Raw genomic sequence first — 15,916 nt, forward strand, 5'->3', positions numbered from 1 at the left:
ATGGAAAGTAGCCACCTCTGTTTTGGCACTTCTCAAAGTCCGCTGAGGCCACTATGCAAGCCTTTCATACTTGGACCTATATAAGTACCTTCTGAAGCTCAATACAGGTGTTGGGGGGCAGCAGAGACTGCTTATTTATGAGTTACTTAGCAGTCCCTAATGCAGCAGTTGCCATAATGCATGGCCTCAATGCAGCTTATTCATACTCCTGGCAAGAATTATCCTCATGGGGAGCTGTGCTTTTAGATGTTGCTGGCTAGAATACGAGCATACTTTACTGCTTCTCTTGCAGAGTATGAGTATATTCACTCTGGGGGCAGTTTTAGAATTTGGCCCTATGCCTGGACATCATTACTATTGGGCACTTACACTGAACACAATCATGCTGACCAAAGTCTGTACTGAAAAGATTACATTCTCCCAAACCAATATTTTCAATTTGGCCCTTATGCTTCTGACAGCAGGAAACTTTTGGAAACACCATAGACAGTGTTTGCTGTAAACAGCATTACCTGAAAAACCTGGTGAATATCACAGGTTTCATGGAAGCAAGATAATACAGAAATATGGTACCCTCTAGTTAAACAGGATGAGCTGAAGTGAAGCAGTTAACAAATATGTGGTCCACATGGCACAAAAGCTCAAACTGCCTTTAAGAAGCTCTTCTAAAAAAGCACCTGGTTAAAGAGTTTGGGGCAAACTGACAGAATTTACTTTAACTACAAAGAACATTTTCCTGCTTATACTACAAACAGGTTTACTTTCTTAAAATTTAAAATTGTTTTCCTACTTAGAAATGGGACTGACAAGCAGGCATCATCATCACATGTGAGTGTACCCCGAATCTAAAAGGGGAGACAGCTTTGAATTTCAAGCTGCAGGTATTCTTGTTCATATCTCAACTGCAGTAAAGTGTTTTGCTATATCTGGGCATAAAGAAGTATAAAGCAGATAAAAAATTTGGGTACAAATCTGAGTATCACCACATTTATGACATCTCAAGGCACTGGATTTCCAGAAACTGTACTTGTTAGTTTGCTTGGCAGAGGGTATTGACTGAAAAAAATGTGAAGATATTCCAGCAACAAAACATTTAATTACTTGATGAACTTAAAATATTTCTGTGGTTACAGAGGCTTCTGTGAGGCTATTCCCATACCATAATCTTAAGTACATAATTAAGGGCTTTATCAGATCAGTGCCTGAACAACAAATGTTGATTTCTGCTGAATGTGCATTATGTTAGTGACCAATTGTAAGCTCATTAAAATGAACAGAAAGGATCCAGCAAACATTGGATCAAGCCCCATCTCAGGACTTTCATCAGAGAAGCATCATTGTCTCTTGTTTACTCTTTTGGAGGTCACTGAGTTCCCAGTCTTTGAGTCATTAATTACATCGTATTATCAATGAGGTTAGATATTTGCCATTGATTTAAATGGGTACAGGATAGGGCATGAGGAAACAAAAAGCAAAACCATGTACAATTTGTGATTCTGGGTATTGGGTACTCAAAAAACAAACAAGAAAGTAGGCATTCTTATGAATTCATGGACACAGAATAGCGCCTGTTTTAGAGCACTGCGTGTGCCGCACAGTGTGTTTGATAATGTAAATTGCATTTCCTAGGAACAGAGCTGGATACAACCTTTACCCTCCCTCCCTTTCCCTCAATGCCCAAGCTAATAAATCTCCCATTTGTCTCACCTGTAGTTACAATAAAGCTGTTCTCAACAGTGTTAATATCTGCCATGGTCATTCTTCTGGGGTAAGAAAGGCAGAACATTTTCATTGCTCGTTCATTTGTGAGCACTGGTTAAGTAAAGCTGTCACTTGTGTCCAATTATGGGTTAGGATTTTATAGCACAGTCTCCTTCCTAAAGCTAAACTGACATGGCCAAGCCCCATTTTATAGACATTCTTAAATTCTTCCCAGCCATATTTAAAATCCTTATGTTAAGAGATGGCAGGTGCCATGTGTTTTCACAGCTACATTAACAAATGCAATTTTGTGGCAACTTGACCATGCCAGTGAAGCAGTAAATTTCTGTAATCTCTATGGTTAAGAATTTCACACAGGACTTTGCTGGGAATAGGTAAAGCCCATTAGTACGGAAGCATGATGAAGATAAAATTAAAATAACTTTACAGTAAAAGCCAAAAAAAAAGAGTAAAAGCTGGGGATTTTTTCACTGGCAGAGCAATGAAACGTGTCAGAGGAAAATGCTGAAACAGAAAAAAAAAAAGCTTCACTGGGCTCACCCAGCCTACTCTTCTTTTCAAATGACTGGCACCAATTTCGGTGAGAAGCGATAATTTGGCTTACACAAATGCTAACATAGGCTTATCCTAAAGCATAACTGGGATGTAAAACTTTATAAATCTATTTTCCAAACCTTTACTCCATGTTACAATACACTTATGCTGGGATAACTGTCCTTCACAAATCTTTTTGCTGGCTTAGGCAGATGAGAGCCAAAACTTTCCTAGTTCCTAGCATGAGTATGTCCCAGTAGCGCATCCACACACAAGTTGTTAGCTGTCTCACTCAAACCTGGGAGATCTGCATTTACCAGCACAAGCTTTTCTGTTGGAATGGAGACACCTTGGTGTTACTCAGGGCTGCCAAAGACCTCCCAGCTTCAGTGTCTCAGCTTGCATGAGGGTTGGGTGCATGTTAGAACACACGTAGGGCCAGAGGGTCTGTGCAGGGGAAAGGATTGTTGACTTGATCTGCTTTGGAAAAGGATTTATGCTGAAAATGGGACAAACACCACTTTTCCTCCTCCCCAGTTCTTCACCAAACCATTATATCTTACTTGAGGACTCCACAGTGGGTCTCAGGGGAGCAACTGCCAGGGGATAGTTTTACACAGAGAAGCAGAGCCAGGGTTGGGTCTCTGGCCTCCAACAGGTCCCAAGGCAGCTGCTAGATTTTGTAACAGGGTATCTCAGCTACCAGCAGCAAGCAGATGAAAAACAGCAGTTAGATCCTTCACAAATTCATATATTATTGTTTTCCTGACCTGTCATTTCGATATTTCCCAGATTTCCTATAAAATCATGTGAGCTATAGATTTTTTTGTTCTTTAAAAAAAAAAAAAAAGATGTGATTCCAGCATAATCACATCAAACCAGGGACTGGATATTCTGGAAGGAAAAGAAAGCAACTTGCTCAGAGTGCAATACTAACCAGGGGAAGGATTGTATTATGGATTGCTCACAGACTTCTCCAGCAGAAACCACTCCTGCAGGTTTTACCATGGGGTTTGGGCAAAACTAAAGAACACAGATCAAACAAGAAAACATCTTTGAATACTTATGGTTTGTTGTGATACAGAGGTGTTTTGAAAGTTACACTTAGCAGCTCCCTCAATCTCTTAAGACTTCACGCAAGCAAGCAAGGTTGGGGAGATCAGCTCACATGCTTCTACACTCTGTGGCTGCACCGAAGCCAGAAAGGCTACTCAGAGTGGCCCTTTGAAGTCAGTGGAGTTTTGTCATTGATTTTGAGAGGCCCAGGATTTCATTCACAGTGTGTAAGGTTAAGCATGTGTGTAAGTCTTTGCAGGATGAAAGCTTAAATGTGTAAACCTGTTCAGCAAGAGTACCCAGCCTTTAATGTCCTGTGAATGTGGTCTCTCTTACTGAGTGACACTGGGCAGGCTGCTATTGCTCTTCACTCAAGTGCAAAAGCTTCGTTTAGTATGCATATGTCCTTCATAATTGTCAATGACTTAGGATACAACAAAAGAAAAATGTTAGTAGTGCTGCTTATTAATGGAGTGCCTATGGAAAACATTGACTGCATCAGATTGATTAAGAGCCACTATTAATCTATACTTCTGTCTCTTGTTATCCAAAACACAGGCAACAGGCCTTCCAGATTGCTCACTATGTCAGTGGCTTGTACAGTGCTTATACATTAATCACTGAAAACAGCAAATGTATAAGAGATCCAATACTGTGCTCAGAGCTCCTTTATTATGTGAGCAGTTCTATTACATATTATCACATTTTCTGCATGCTTCAAAATCCATCCACTGTCCTTGTCTGAATAAAGCCTATTTCTGCAAAACACTGCAGGATTCAGGTTCGGAATAGAGCTACCTCAATCATGCCTGAAGATCAACCATTTTATATTTAAATGAATGGTAGAATCCAGTTACTCTAACTGAAACCAAATCTACACTTAATCTTTAGGATGCTGAAGAGACAAGTGAAGAGAGAAATGAATCCTAAGGGAGACAATGTTTATCTGATGTATAATATGTCAATATTGCTTAATGTCTTAGATATCTAGTGTGGTCTTATGCCCTCTAACAGCCAAACTGTGTATGTATGTATATATTAATATATATTTATGTGCTGACACATTTACTTTTAAAATTAATCATATCTACCTTGAAAATAAAACCGACTGATGCTGGTTATAGTCATCCTTAGGTATCATTTCCTCTAGTCCCTACGTACGAGGTTGCTCTGAAGCCAGCTCCCTCTGCTCCTTTCAACTCTCTGTTCAAGTGGGCTATGAGCCCACCAGCATCACTCACAACCCTTCATGCCATGTACTTGGGCACAAAAGCAAATGCCTGGGACCAAACACAGGGCCAAGAGGACACATTTATCCCCTCCACAGACAGCCAGGTGAGACATGGAGGTGAGGTAAACTGTAATACTTGGGATCCAGAGATCTTTCTGTAGCAGATACTTTTAGCACTGTAAATGTAGCCTTAGTTGTGCAAATTTAGGAAGTTAAAATCTTTGTCTGAAATCTTTCAAATGCACATAGCTTCCTCTGGGTAAAGGAACTTACATCAGGAGCATGAGCTTATTAAAATGATGGTTCCTAAATTAGGTAGACTCCATGATACTCATGGAGTTTCCTGACTTTTATATTTTTTAAAGCATGGTTGTGTAACTTTCAAATGCCACTGGTCTACAGAGTACAACAAATAAACCAATTGCAGCACCTTCTTTCACTAGATCAGTTCAGACTAATAAAAGTAACTACGAGGAAGAAGATTAATTGTACATTGAACACACTTCCTGGAATGCACTTGTGACAGCATCCCCCCAGCAGCTCTTGAGGACTACTGATATATGTGAGTGACATCACCCTGCCTATGCAATCCAGTCCTAACCTCCCTGTGATGAGCCTTGTTTTAAGCCCACTGCCAAGTATATGAGGCTTGGTAATTCAATAGTACCATGACAGTTTTTTTACAGTATGTAATTTACAGAGTTTTAAGCCCTCTGTCTTCATGAAGTAGTTACAAGAGAAGCCAAGCAGATGAGGAAAAGGTGTCTAAATTAAGCAACGGATTAGTACAGTTAATTAAAAAAATTTGAGGAGGAGAGGTGGTTAAATGATTTGAATCTTGAATGTTATGTCCTTCAATGGGATTTAAAGAAAATAAACATTTAACATAGGTCAGATAAATAACTACCTGAAAGTGTTTGCTTGTTTTCTCTGACTGTAATGGGACGCCCGAGGTAGTTAGCTCAGATATAGGTGCCTACAGTATAGGTATCTAAATTTGGATGAGATGAATCCTACCTCTGGTGCCGAAATGCCATGTAGAGCAAACATTTAGATGGCCGATATGCAGGTAGTTGGAGATTCCAGTCTGTGAAAGCAAATTGAAAAACTATATACGAAGAGCTTTTAGTTTGCTTCCCCTTTTTACCATCCCCAAGGGAGATGACAATAAGTATATTTAACAAGGGGAGTAGGAAAGATCTGGCTCCAAGAGCTCTCAGAGCACATCAGCCTTAGGACAGGAGCCAAGTTATCAGTCTCCACAGGCCACACGCCGCACAAAGGAACCAAGGAAGTCTTTGTGTGATAATTATAGTCTAGAACTGACCTCTCTGGGGCTCTACTTCTCTTTTTGCTTTGTTTAATTCTTGCTAATATTTTATTGTTTACCTTAATAGAATAAAATATGTATTTATGTTCTTAATTCGTATCTAGTGACCTGATAGATACTGTGTACTCTATTGCCTTGGGAATGATGAAAGCAATTAGGAGCTATTAGATTATTTTCAGGATTTCCTATACCATACACAGGGTAAGAGTCCCAAGGAGTCCACAGCAAATCATGCACACATCACCAGGAGATGAAAGACATGTGACTAGCTGCCAGACTTTTGTAAGGAGTGTGTCTTGGCAAGTGTTGGCTCAATAGGTTGTCAATCAGCTAGCAGGGGAAGACCAGACACCTGGGGTCACTCTGAGACAGGTAGAATGGTCTTGCTTTGTCTGGTGATATAAAGCTTCAAGAGTGGTTCTTGCTGAAGGAACACCATAGCTAATTTGTTAAATCAAATGGAAACACAGCAAGCCCCTTATAATGCCATAAATCATTTGCAGTTAGAAGAGAAATGTAAAAGTCTTTTATTACCAGAATGAAAAAAAAAAAAAAAATCCTCAGAGGTTAAAATCTCAGCTTTTTATCATAACTCTCTAATACTTCAATACAGCTGTCCAGAAGTGTAATGCTAATAAATAAAACCATTCAGGGAAAGAGGTGTTATGGCATATTCTAAAGTACTTCTTCAGAGTCCCAAGAAATGTCTGAGATTCTGAACTTTCTCAGTAGAAAGAAGCTGATGAAATCCCATCATTATTGCCCATGGCAAGTCTGTGTTTTACCCCAATTCTACCTGCTGCGTACAACTCAGGCTTGCAGTGACTTTACATGGAGAGTTGGAGATGTGGAAGAAATACAGAATTATGCCAGCTTTTTTCTGTAAAGAAAATTCATAGCTATGTTATCAAAGTTTCTAATTATAAAATTTCTTTAATATTTTATTAATAGGAGGAGAGGGAAGATGCCAAAACTTATGGCATTTCACAAGTAAGATTATGGGTTGATTTCTGATTGGATGACAGGGCCCTAATAATAAAACTCATAATTTTATACTACATTCATCTGGTGATGATAGAAGTTCTTTGTGCATAATAGCACCATTTCTATTCAGGAATCTTGTTAACAGTTGTAAACTCAGATTATCATTTTTATTAGCCTAGTGTTTTCTTATTTCTGTGTTACTGACAGGAAATTACAGCAAGTTTTCTGGCTTGCTTTTTTTTGTTGTAATGAAAGCAATTCCATTCAGCTAGAAATTTCCAAGCATTGGGTAGAAGACAGTATTGCTAGAAGCCAACAGCAATTTCAAGTGTACAGATTAATTAAATATATGTATATTTAAAGATTAAATTCAAAGAGAAAGTAGACTGGTCAATTGGGTTAGGGTGGGGCTGGGGTTTAAAGGTACAGATATCTGGCTTTATATACTTTATGTCTTTAAGAACAAATTCTTTTCACCAAACTCAGCATCTAAACTTAGCTGTACTGTTTCATGTTGCCTCATAACATTGACATCACCTCTATGACTGAATATCCCTGGCTGCATTCAGGATCTACTCCAGGCAGGCTTGCCCATTGCTGAGATGCCCAACCATGGGCAGTGGGAATCAACCACGATGGACTTCTCATGGCTTTGGGTTATTAGGAAGTTCAAATGAGAATATTGGTAGCTGTTTCACTGCATTAGACCACTTGAGCGTTGTAAAAGCACTGTTTCTAGGAGAATGTGAGACTATAGCTGCATAATTTACTGTCAGCAGCCTACAGTTTATTCATATTACATCAGATACGCTTCTAACTGTCAGTTGATACTGAGTGAATAAAAACTTATTTCCATAACAAGAACACCGAACTCAATCCTTTTCTTCTCTGGTTATAAATGGATGGGAGTTTAGGATTACAAGGGACAAAGCCTAATTTTCTGGGCCTTGCAGACCTTGGTGTTGGGACGGGGGGAGGTAAATTGTCAGGGCAAAAGCAAGATGTGGGAGCTACGATGACCTCATTTCACAAGACACCAGCGTTTTCTGCACAAGTGAAGTAAACCTTCAAAAAAGTATTGCAGTACTTGAAATTGAGGCTGAAATAGGGAGTGATGAACTTCTGCAAGTGCAGCACCCTTAACCCTGCTCCCTAACAAAGTTGCTGTGAAAGAATGTGATTTTCCATATGGCAGTGGCACATCTCTCCAGGGACACGATAGGGAGTCGGTGTTTAATCCCTGACTGCTCCTCACCTCCCTCTCCTTGTGCAACTTCGCTCCTGTGATCACATTATGCGTTTGGCAAAACAGACCTTTGAGTCTGGAAAGTCTGATGTATCAATCTGCAGATGATTAATTTCAAGACACCTCTTTTTTTTTTTTTTTTTTTTTTTTTAAATACTAAGGAAAACAGCTTTCAGTGAGTTAGAGGACTGACTCATGCTGTTTTTTTTAACTCCATTAGATTTCTCTGAAAAATCCTGTCCTATGTTCAAAAAGTTTTCCTCAGCATGTCCACAAACCTGTGAAAAACTGTAAGAGTAGTGTTTATTCTAAATACTTCAGTAAAAGTCTACACTATCCAGTCTTTAGTGTAACAACAGCTAATTGCAGTTATGAAAAGAGATCGAGTTCAGCTATCATAAGATCCAGTTCTTCTAGTACTCAGTAATTTCCTCTTAAATACAGGACAAACTCAGCCTTCCTGTTGATTTCAGTAGGTGTTGTAGCATTTAATACTTGGCAGAATTACGTCCAGAAAGCCTGAGAGAAAAATGTCACTTTATAAGTTTTATAAGAGTAAACAGACAGCAAAAGCAAAACACATCTCATTTTCTAAAAAAAAAAATAAAAATAAAATTAAAATACTAATGTATTAGTGTTAGAAAAACACTAGAAAGCAGACCTTGGAAATCAGGGGATTTGCAGGGCAGGGACTGCAACATGTATAATACAGATCTGATTGTGTCTGGCAGGTTTGTATTCATAGGAAACTATCCACATCATCAAACTCATTCTTTACAAAAGCAACACTTGGTATTTCTTCTCAAAGTTTGTCAGCTTCTTGCAATTAGCTACTACAATGATATGACAAGATATGAAGTGTAACATCCCTTCCCCCCTTCTCCAGAAGAACAATGCAAAGGACAGCAAGAACTTTACCCAGCACTGGACAACAATAAATCCTGGATTCAGTGACCCCACTTAATGCAAGCTGAAAAATATTTATTTATTTTTTAAAAAGTTTCAGTGTTGCACTTCTCTACCTAGTAAACAGCTGAAGAGGCAGAATGATACCCAAGACCATCTCCTCCACCCCCATCTCCACCCCCGTCGTATCAGAGCTTCAGGCAACATTCGGAAAAAAAAAATCACAGACACAAAACCCCCAACTCAAGTATCTTTTCTGATAGGAGCATAGAACAGTAACCAAAAAACAATCAAGTCCTCATTGTCATAGTGCGACAATCACAGCACCGCTTCTGTTGAGAAAATAGTCAATTCACAGAGAGAAAAGCATCATGAGGACAGACACGAAAGCTGTTATTATCCATTTTAAGTAATAGGAGAAGGTCACATATCAAGCAGTTACACCTTTTCATTACATCCTAACCTTCCACAGCAGGGGAACCACACTTATGACTGCATTAGATATACAAAAGCTTTCAGCTCCAAAAAAGGAAAAGAAAAGATGGGGAAGGGAAAAAAAAAAGAAATAAATTCATCTTACCAGCACGTTGCAGCACCAACTTGCTTGAAGGAATGTTGCCTTTACAGGTTTCTCTTTTAATTATCCTGGAAGCAGAAGGGGGAAAAAAAAGAAGACGTTGAAGCAGGGTTGTTAAATTAGCGTGTGCTAGAATCTTTTCAGTTTGTCGCAGAGTAGAAAAATACCCCCCCCCCCCCAAAAAAAAAAAAAAAGACACGCAAAGAAAGAAAGAAAAAAAAAAGAAAAAGAAAGCTCAGTAATTTAAATTTGCTGTCAGTTCAGGCAGCATCGCTCTGTCCCGCCCCTCTTCCCACTGGGTTCTACTACCTGCAGGGCTGCAACTGACAGCTACTGTGCAAACAAAAAAAAAGGCAAAAAGCATGCTGGGACCATGCTGTCTGCTGTCTGAGTCTCTCTCCACTTCTGATGACTGAAAATCATTAGTGGAAAGGTTCTGTTGTTGTTTGCTGGGATTTTTAAGTTGGGTGCTTTGCATGAAATTTAATTTATTTTTAATTGATACGACGCAGCACGTGACAGAAACTGGTGGTTGTGTTTCTCAGCTCTGCTCAGAATGGAAACTAACCTGAACAGATTGATTTTAACAGTATGGTATATGTAGAATATATACAGACATGTGCCATGTTGCACTTTGCAGGCATGCATTCAGCCCTTCCTGGAATACTGTGTACAGAAATGTTTGTTTGAATGGAAAGTGGGGAAAGCGTTTCCACAGAAAGCAGTAAAAACTCTGGCACTCAAAGAAGTTGCCAGTATTGGTTTTGCTCTGCTTTTAAGTTTTCCTTCTAAACTTTTTCAAATCATTTGTGAGAACAGAAAGTAACAGAAGTCAGAGGCATACGAGCAACTGCCACAACAATCATGTAAAAAAGACGAACTAACAATCATAGTACATAAAAAGCTATGCTTTTAGCCAGATGTTTAAAACCATTTTTGAAAGTCTGTGCTAGCGACTATTAGCAGACTGCATACATCATATGAATGTGAAATATTTGATGAAAACTAACAAAAAAACAAGTACAAATGCTATAAATGCCTTTGTAGCTATTTTAATTGTTGCTAACAGCCTTTTAGCAACAGGGCTAAAATCATCCTTCCAAAACAAAGAGGAGCATAATATATAACTTCTAACTATAAATGTATTCACCAAAATATGGTTCCCACCTAATTATAAAATAAAATTAAAAGAGTGAAATGATGCTTTTCCTTAATACTTTAGTAGTAATTGTTTGGATCATACCACAGTAAATATGCAACATTTGTATCCAGTTACTGTTCTACTTATGTGTGCAGCCATAAAATAAAAAGCTGAAATGTTTAAACTTAATTAAATTAATCTCTGTTTCACTCGAAGTTTGCCATTTGCACAGGAAGAGACACCTGCATGCTGAACATGCCTGCCATAGACAATTGGCTTTTAAATAGTTTTTAAAAAACTCTGGAGAAACTAATTGCTACTATGCCAGCATCCCTTCTGCAGCCTTTACTCATTGAAGTAGATCTGATAGGGTGACTTCTGCCACCAGGAATTGCACAACAGGGCTCAAGGTGTAGCATCTGCCCTACAGCCCCCATAAGGCTCATGAACAAACAGCCATGTTAAATTGATGCCACAGTCAAATTTTAAGTTGCTTTTCTTCTCTTTTAAAGTCTCCAGACCCTTTTAACAGGTGACCACCTGAGGCCATTTCTACAGACGGTAGAGATCTCCCACCATTTCAGAGATGAGATTTAAATTGGCATGGCCGAGAACCATCTCTTTGCAGAGTTCACCAAGATCTCTTAGCAGGCTCATGCTGTCTACAAGAATTTTTGATATCCTCTGTGGGTTCAGTCTCAGTATAGAGGGAAAAGACAGTACAGACAGTTGTCTTCACAATGAAAATACAAATACATAAGGACAGTGAACATAATTCAGAAGAGGAGTAACAGTAGATTCCCCAAGTAGTCACAGCAAAAATGCAGCATTTTTCAGCTAGAATTTGCTCTCATTTACACTCGTGGCTTTAAAGCCCTATTTTTATGCTAGTAAAATGCTTTAGTATACATTTTCATCCAAATTCAGTTTCTCCTGGCTCTCTGTCCTTTGTCTCTACTGCCAGACTTTCCTTCTTTTTGCTCCTTGTTAAGAACAAAAAATGGAAAATGCTAAAAAAAAAAAAAAAAAAAAAAGAAGTATTCTTGATGATTTGACAGCATTTAATCCTTATTTTGGTATCTTCATGCACGCATAAATACACAGGCACACATGCATGCATATGTTCAGTTTTAAAATTCTGTTACATCTAACTAACTTATTATCCTTCTATATATCCTTGCAAAAGTCAAGGGTGACCTGTTTTTAATGCACTTGGCATTTTAAGCAAGGCACTCAGACCTTCAAAAGACCAATAATTGAACTTTGCCTTTAATGGAATACAGTAGTGCACTAAATAACAAAAACTAAAAAAGCTAGATTTAGCAAGGAGATACAGTCAAGAAGGCAATTTGACTAATTGGTTGAGAAAATGCAGAAGAGCTCATAAAATCAAACATTTATAGAAAACCCTCACTTGTGTTATTATCTTGAAATAAAAATAATGGTAAAGCTGTTAATATCAACATTTTCTCCTGTAATGTAGGACACTACAGGACACAAGAACAAACACGGAGGTGTTCCGAAGAGCAGAGTCTGATTTAATTCAGTGGAAGCTTCATTCATTTTAGGGTTTTAGTGATGCTGCATGTTACCTTTAACCATTCAGTGTCTCTGTTAAAATCTGATTTTGTTTAAGGGTCATAGGCTTTGGACTGTAGCAGTAGGTTAGGTAGTATAGGAAAGATAATACTTTTTTTGTAGTTCTATAGTCAGTTTTAATGAATCAGTTAAATTAAAGAAGCAGTAATTAATGGAGGTTTCCTACTATATAATACAAAAGAAAGTATCTAATTAACCTTTGTATCCCTTACAAAACACTATCAAGTGAAGCATTTTCTGGTCTTACTTTAGTCAGGAACTTTTGCTTTTAACTTCAATAGAGTGCTTATTGACTGTTCAGTGTTTTGTTTTGTTTTGTTTTTTTTTTCACAAGTTTCCAAGTCATTGACCATCAAGCATTAGTTCCTATAAACATTGATAACATTAACCATTTTATAAATTTCCATTCCTTTAAAAGAACAAAACAAAACAAAACAAAACCAAACAAAACCATGACACACCAAACCTTCAAAATCCCTTCTTGCACTATGTCTAAATAGACTGCTATACTGTGATGGGAAAAGTGTTGAAGAAGCACTTTTAACCTAGAATGAGATTAGTCCGGGTATTAAAATGAAGACTTGTAAACTTGGCAAATGCCAAACAAGACCAGAAAGACCCCTTTCCTCCTCTTGTAAAGTCTTTCTTCATAGCCACATCTATCTAAATGGGCTTACTTCAAATAAATAAAACCCTGTGCCTTCCTGCCCCTTAGAAGGGGTTCAGTCAGCTATATTGGGACCCTTGGCATATGTAAAGGGAATTTAGGGAAGGTGTGCATTATACAGCTGAGAGATATAAATGTGATTTTGTGTAAACAACCAACTGTTATAAGGAGACTTGGGAATAAACATGGGCCATACAGCCAGCCATGACTTTCAACATTCAGTAGTCACACATCTTATGATATGTATTAATTATGTCAATGTAATGTCCAGCCTTCTGTGTCTTCATGTACCATATTTCTTTGTGTACAAACTAAGACTTTTGTTACCCTAATTGCTTCCTCCTGCAGCTTTAAATTGAGGGTGTCTTTCTCATACATTTAATTACTTTCCCCTGCAGCTTGCAAGGAAAATGTAGTTGAAGGTGGCTTCTAAACCAAGATATACTGTAATTAAAAGCTCTTTTAAAGAGAGCTTTTTTGTACAGCACCTGCTGTTAATGGAGTACTTTGTGTACAGTTCTGTGTAGTCTTTGAATCCAGTGCATTATTTCAGAAGTAGTGTGTTGTTGGAGGATATCTACATTGATGTGGTGACCTATATATATTAATTATCTTATGCAGAAAAAAAAAAAAAAAACCACCAGGAAGATTCTCCTTCCCCCAGCAAAATCCAGCCCATAAAAATGGTTTAGTAAAGTGAAAAGTAAGGCTGGAAATCTCTGAATGTCTTGTGGATAACAATCACTTAATTTTGTGGGGTTTTTTTTTGTTTTTTTTTTTCAGCTTAAAAAAATGGCTTGTTACAATTTCCATTAAAAGATTATAATTTTATAATGTGCAGTTTCTCTTGCCAAGATTTCTTACTGAGAAAGAAAAAATTGTGTATCTTATGTGATTTAATAAATGATGGTTACACATCTTAGTCCTTCCCTGTTGCCTTGCCTGTGGTTGAATCCATATTTCATACCTGTGTTGCTGTCCCCTCAGTACATCCTGCTGTCTTGCAATCAAAGGGGGCTAACTTAAAAAGATATCTCTATGGAATTTGGTGTCTTGATAAATTAATCCATCCTTGTGTGTAAGCCTTCCAAATGCTCATGTCCTAACAATAGTTTGTGGGGTGAAAATAAAGCCTTAAGACAAGAAAGACAGATGCTGTATATAAGTTCCCACTCTTTTCACAGGAAAAATAATGTGGAAGATAAAGGTGCCAACTCTATTCACAGTGTATTTTGGGGTTTTCTTTGATGTTTGGTTGCATTCAATGGGATGTTAACTGGTGATTTGATGGAAACTTCTACATGCTAAAACTGGAAATAGTTGAGCAGAGAAAGAAAATTACTCAGCAATTTTGTAATGTTGCAATAACAGCCTTGGCTCTGAGGTGAAAGGGGTTGTTTTCCATGGTGGTGTAAATATGTAAGGAGAGAAAATAACCAGATTCTCCTTACCAATATAAAGTTCAGGTGTTCCTAGCTGACTCTTAAGGAATTTTCTTCTTAACAGCCTCAGAGCATAAAGGGACCTATTAATTGTCTCAGGAAATATTTGGATACTTCTCATTGCTATAGACAGAATGGGTAAAAGAATAAAAAAGACATCTACTATGTCCATTATGAGAAAGTCACCACCAAAACTGTATAGGAGCTACTTATCTTGTATTTAGGAAATGCCACAATAAATCAGACAGCAATAAGCCTTATATATTTTAATGGAGGTCACCACAAATGTATTTTATTTTTTGTCTGATACATAACTTCATATACATCCAGCATGTGCTCCTCAGAAGAAAACCTTCCAGACACACTCAAGTGTATTTTCACAATACACACTGATGAATAATTAATCCTTCCACTAACACTGACTTATTGTTATTTACTGAGACTCCATAAAATGGCTCCCAGTGCTCAGAGTCTGATGCCTTGCAATGCTAGTCCATCTATAGCTCCTGCGATTGAAAGACTTGTCAGTTTGGAGACTATATGTTGTCTAAATACTCTTTTATCCAAGGTTCAAGTAACTGGTTAACAAAGCAGTTGCAACTGCTTTAACCACATCTTTACTAGCCCGTGATTTCTGAGTCACTAACCCTTTAGGATTATGAAGTTTATCCCCTGGCAAACATTGCTCCATCCTCTCAGACTCTAAATTAATGCCCAAGAATATGATCACTTTGATGGGACCAGCTGTTTCTTTTGCTGCCAAAGCACTCCAAACACTTTGGCAGCTTCCCTAAATGTGCTCAGTAAATCCTGACATGTACCATAGGAGTGTGCTCTGTGGGGTCCTTGGCAGAAAGGCATCTGTGTATGCAGCACTGACCCTGACATTTGACTTCTGTGTTTGCACCTTATTGCATAGATCTGGGAGGGATCCAACATGAATTCAGAGGGTGCGGGTTGGCAGCTCCCGAACCAACAGCTTTTTTGCCTTCAAGCTTAAAACTTAACAGGTGAGAAGTATGCAAATATACAGACAAAGACTTGATTTGGTATTTATTGAGCCTGCCTGTAAAATCTTCTTTATCTTTTGCAATCTTTACAAGAGGATCAAGGAATATCAGACCAGTCAAAAAGGTATTATTAGCAGGGCTAGAAGCAGTGCTTGTGAAAGTTCCTGTTTACAGTTGCTTATGGCTTTTTATCACACTACATTTTGGGATTAAATTTTCTCTGCTAGGGGCCTGCCTTTGATTGTTGGAAAACTTCAGCCAAATCAACCCTGTCTTTGCTGAGAGCCAGGCTGGAGGAAAAGCATCTTAAGATGGCAGTAGTCTTTTCTTTCAGGAGGCATGCAACTATTGTGTTTCTGCCAGGATTCAAACAGGGACTTGAAATTAGTCCATAAGGGTGACATTTATGACAGGGACAGCAAAAGAATACATCTATAAAGAAAATTACATAAATGAGAGCACTTTTGGAGA

At 38.2% G+C, this 15,916-nt stretch overlaps 1 protein-coding gene across 1 annotated transcript in view; it reads right to left on the reverse strand.

The window, feature by feature from the left end:
• The window catches only part of CELF2 (CUGBP Elav-like family member 2), a 559,898-nt gene extending 550,031 nt beyond the window's left edge, over positions 1 to 9,867 (reverse strand). Inside the window, exon 1 of the mRNA XM_032985807.2 lies at positions 9,590 to 9,867. The gene's annotated coding sequence lies outside the window, so the exon portion shown is untranslated. The remainder of the gene's footprint in view (positions 1 to 9,589) is intronic.
• Positions 9,868 to 15,916: the final 6,049 nt, after the last annotated feature.

Source organism: Tyto alba, unplaced genomic scaffold, assembly GCF_018691265.1.
Source record: "Tyto alba isolate M040663 unplaced genomic scaffold, T.alba_DEE_v4.0 Super-Scaffold_2, whole genome shotgun sequence".
In the NCBI taxonomy this organism is placed as follows: domain Eukaryota; kingdom Metazoa; phylum Chordata; class Aves; order Strigiformes; family Tytonidae; genus Tyto; species Tyto alba.